This window comes from Antedon mediterranea, chromosome 2 (assembly GCF_964355755.1).
Source record: "Antedon mediterranea chromosome 2, ecAntMedi1.1, whole genome shotgun sequence".
Lineage (NCBI taxonomy): Eukaryota > Metazoa > Echinodermata > Crinoidea > Comatulida > Antedonidae > Antedon > Antedon mediterranea.
In genome coordinates this window covers 33,759,900-33,765,047 of record NC_092671.1, presented here as the reverse complement: position 1 = coordinate 33,765,047, position 5,148 = coordinate 33,759,900, and the positions used below count along the sequence as shown (strand labels likewise).

Here is a 5,148-nt window from a genome sequence, read left to right as displayed (position 1 = left end):
TGCCCACAGATGGTTCTCGAATATACAGTAATTTCAGCGTAACAAAACTGGCGATTTCAAATGTACGTACCGCAGGACTATAATACATTGTCGTTTACAGAAACGAATAAATAGACACGATGATTTATGTAGTCAACTAAAATTAGCACCCTGGGAATTACTTCCGAAGGAGAAACTTATCACAAAATGAGTCCAAATTTTTGATTTGGACTCATTTAAAGAAACCCAATTTGTGTTTTGTATGTAACATTAGGGTTGAGGAATGGGAAAGCGGATAGGTACAAAGAGGAACAATTTTTAAATATATTCTTTATCCACTCAGTAACGAAATATTTTGTTCATGTTTTATAAGCCTATACTTAATATACCTCTAAATACAGTAAAACATTTGCGATTTAATACTTTGTTAAAACTGTCACTGTCATAATCGATTGAAATATTAAAGTACATGTCACGATACACCACTACGACGTTTATATTTTTGGTAATTATTAATTAATACAAACGTTGAGAAGGAACTGTCAGTATAAAGTTTATTTGTATATAATAATGTGTATTTACAGTATTGTCAAAGTATTGCAAGAAGTTTATTCTCAAAGGGCCCATATATTTACCTACCGTATGTGTTAAACCAAGGGCTCATAAATTTACCTACTTGTGTTAAACCAAACTCTGGCAGACTGAGAGATTGGGATGTTCCATTCATCGCAAATCAATACATTTGTATAATCTTATATTAAATCTATCAAAATAGTATTTTTTTAAGAAAATCGGCCTGTCTTCAACATTATGATGCTGTACTCTAGCTGTTCAACCGGTTTTCAGCTATTAAAAACAATTATCGTAAGAGGAGATAGGAAAATGCGAAGCCTCCTCGCATTTTTGTGGCGGGTATTTTTCAAGATGGACATCCATTAGACAGTGTATACCACGATCGGAAAACACTCCTATTTGGGGCAAATCGTTGAACCTAAATTCGTTTTAATCGTCAATAACTAATTATCTAACTTAATTTAATTAGTAAACAGGGTTACATCAGGTGGTTAAAATCAGTACCGAAAGTACGAACCAACTTTATATAGCCTACCATCGAGTAAAAATTCTAGAAGTAAGGCGCGATTTACCGAATTTTGCCCTTACGTAAATTTATATATAGATATATGAAATCCGCAATATTCAGCATGTCTGTATATATTATAATGTATGTAAGGTCATATGTACATTTTTTTAATTTATTATTAAATATACTATGTCACTAAAAAACACCTTTAACAATAATCACAAATATGTACTCGTCACTTGCATGTGATAAGAAAAGATGGAGAACATGACCTTTGTTTTTAATTTTAATGATACAAGAGAATAGGCTTATACATAATATGCCTTATGTAGAGAAATAGTATATAATGTATACTATTATTTCAATAATGTGTACAGCAAACTGAAATAAAAGTGGGACGAGCCCGGCCCATAAAAGACGCAAAAAATAGATAAACATAAACAAAGCTGGAAAGGTTATTTTTTTTAATTATTTTTCAATACCAGAGCCTTTTGACAAGACAATGACAGTTGTAAAAAAATAACTAAATATAAAATGTAAATAAAATGTGCAGTACTGACACATTATGATAATACAATAATGAAATATAGGACTTTAGTAAATATTTTGAACACGGAAATAATTAAAAATGATTAGGACTAAGACAAATTCACCATCAGAGAAAGAATATACTGAGGACCGCAATAATTTCAACAAGTAAGAGATAGTTTTGGAGAAGATATCTGAAGGAAGGAAGAGTAAGATGTCTGACTAAAATGAAGAATTACAGAAGGATGGTGCATTGAAGTTTAAAACAACTTGTTAACAGATGGTATCCTTTCTGTGTTTTATTAAATATTATATGAATTAATGAAGTGAATATATCCACATGTTTAAATAACCTTTTAAAATGGTATTGTCTTTTGAAGAATTATCTGTTAATGAAAGAGGAAACAATAAGTTTCTCTTCTTGTTAAAAATAAATTAATTAATGAAGTGAACATCTCCAGATGTTTAACCTTTATTTGGCATGGTCTAGTTACTGTTAATATAAAAACGTTGGTAAAATTGTCTGCAATTGCCTGATAATGAGTTATGGTAATGATTTGGTTAAAAACAGTAATAGCCTTATGAACTACAAAACGATATAGACACTTTGTGGATTCTATAGACATTTTATGGATTCGGATACAAAAAAACCTTTGTTGAGCTAATCATGTGTTGTCAACGATTTTGATCTTTGTACCAAACAGATCCTCAAATGCAGCCGAAAAATCAATTTGTTTTGTATTGTTTATTAATAATAGGCCCATATTTAAAAATAAAAATAGTATGATCAATGATGCTGGATCTTTTTTAAAAACCTAGTTGATTTTCAATTAAACATTATCTAGGCCTATTATTACTATTATTACTCACTACTCAGCTATTACTCTAAAACTATTCTGCCCCCCTATGGCAAAGGGAAGTATGGGACATTTTTTTCAAAAATGAGTTATGGGTTGTACATGATTCAGGAGATCATTCTGTACATTTTAAACTAAAAATCATTGCCAGAAACCTTATATTAAGCGAGATATTAATATCATAATTAGGAAGTTCGTCCACTTTTTGACAATAAAATCAAGGCAAAGGAAGTATAGGATAAGATTTTACTATTATTTAGGCGCTAGCCAATCAGATTGCAGTATTATGGCTGTCTAAGGGAAGTATCTTTTTCCAATCCATTGATTAAACCATTTATTTACTGCATAATTTAATCCAAAATAAAGATGATTCTACCCAAAATACCAACAAATGTTTTAATTTATTAGTGTATGCATTTGTTTTCTTAGACTTCAGAGTGTTACTTCAAATAAATAAATATGTAAATCTGAAATGTTTGGCATATGTTATAATTATACAGTATCAAATAAAAGTTGACAGCGTAGATATTAGGTACTGAATCATGACAATTTTTAATTAAATATTGGCCGGTATTTAACTTAAAATATATTAAGTAAAAGTGGAAGTATAAAATAAAACAGTACTGAAACACAAATCACATAATATTTTAAACGAGTACGACTACGAGGGATAAAGCACACGCTTTCCTAAATGTGTAGTAAATATTTTATGTTTTATTAAAAGTCCGAAATTAGTATTTCATCTTATATATTGTTAATACCATGCAACATTTTTAACCATCCAATTTGTGTTGTGACTGACACTGTTTTAAAATAACAAGCGTTAGAGAGTAACATTATTTTTTGTATTGTAGTTTTTTGTATTGTTTGTAGCACTCATCAGGACCTCGCCTAGTCTTATTGTTAAAAACAATGAATTGAATTGTCCCTGTTTTTATCGTTTGTTCCACCAAATGAATAAAAAAAATCAATAAAAGCATCATATTCCATTATAGTAATTATGATGATTGAGAAATATTTGCATGTATTTTGAGTAAATAATTAACATTTTGGGGTATGATATAATATTTTCTAGAGCGAAAAAAAAAATATTTCAGGAGATTTTCAAGTAATTATGTTTATGTCTATTTTATGTAAATCAAAGTTTGATATACTGGTTGTGAGTAATAATTAATGTAGAGAATACTGCTTACCATTAATTTATAATTTTATTTTCCATTTGACCATGATTTACTACAACTCAAATTCAGAATCCCTACAGTGAACAATCCCAATTTTTTCTAGGTACCAGAGATCAAATTGATACGCCCTCATCTTACAGTATTTTTATTCACGAGGCGGGATCTCCGAAAAGATACTTTTATATATATAAACAAATCAGGCAAAGAACATTAATTCTAAATATATATATATATATATATATATATATATATATATATATATAAATCATACTGTAAATTATAGAAACAGTGCTCATAATATTCGGAACATGATCTCATAATCGCGTCAAGCATAGCTCATTGGCGAAAGTTCCGTATTTTTTAGTTGTATGAAAAAATGTCTCTGGCGGGATTCGAACCTGCAACCTCTCGCTTACAGGGCGAGTATCATACCACTAGACCACAGAGCCATGTATGGTATTATCACAGATTTCACCCACCAGATACATTCTCTCATACAACAAACGCCCTCACAATCAGTGGAGGCTTAACAAGTCAGAATAAATTCCAACTTTAATTCGCAACGGCTTTTAAAATAATATTGTGTATATGTAAATCAATGATGTTGCGTAGCACTGTGTAAATTATATATAAATCATACTGTAAATTATAGAAACAGTGCTCATATTCGGAACATGATCTCATAATCGCGTCGAGCATAGCTCATTGGCGAAAGTTCCGTGTTTTTTAGTTGTATGAAAAAATGTCTCTGGCGGGATTCAAACCTGCAACCTCTCGCTTACAGGGCGAGTATCATACCACTAGACCACAGAGCCATGTATGGTATTATCACAGATTTTAACCCACCAGATACATTCTCTCATACAACAAACGCCCTCACAATCAGTGGATTGTGAGGGCGTTTGTCTAGTGGTATGATACTCGCCCTGTACTGTTTCTATAATTTACAGTATGATTTATATATAATTTACACAGTGCTACGCAACATCATTGATTATATATATATATATATATATATATATATATATATATATATATATATATATATATATATATATATATATATATATATATATATATATATAAATAAAATAACAGCAGAAAACTTGGTTACTTCATTGTTTTAATCACTACAAATTTGTTTCGTACGACCAGCATGTAGCTGGCCGCACTCTTCAGGTGAAATATAAAACATAAGTGACACAGTTGTCTCATAGTGCTTAATAGAAGTGAGTCATCGGGAAGTCGTATACAATAGCCTATTGTTTTAGATAAACTGTTTGGATCTGCAATTTAGTAAGAATTTTTTCCTATGTCTACAAGTAGAGACTAACTCGTTCTTACGGTTCAGTGAGCATAGCTCTGGTTGACATATAATAACATACTTTTCATATATACATAAATTACATCTTTTGTTAATATTTGAGTAAGGTTTGCATTTCTTTATAATTTTCCATTTAATTGAGTAATTTGTTTTAGAGTCTTTAAGTATCCATATATATTTACTGAGTTCCGTTGCATT

General features: G+C 30.2%; 1 non-coding gene across 1 annotated transcript; it reads right to left on the bottom strand.

The window, feature by feature from the left end:
- Nucleotides 1-4,003: 4,003 nt before the first annotated feature.
- Trnat-ugu (transfer RNA threonine (anticodon UGU)) lies at nucleotides 4,004-4,075 on the bottom strand. The gene has a single exon. It is a non-coding gene; the product is annotated as a tRNA-Thr (tRNA).
- Nucleotides 4,076-5,148: the final 1,073 nt, after the last annotated feature.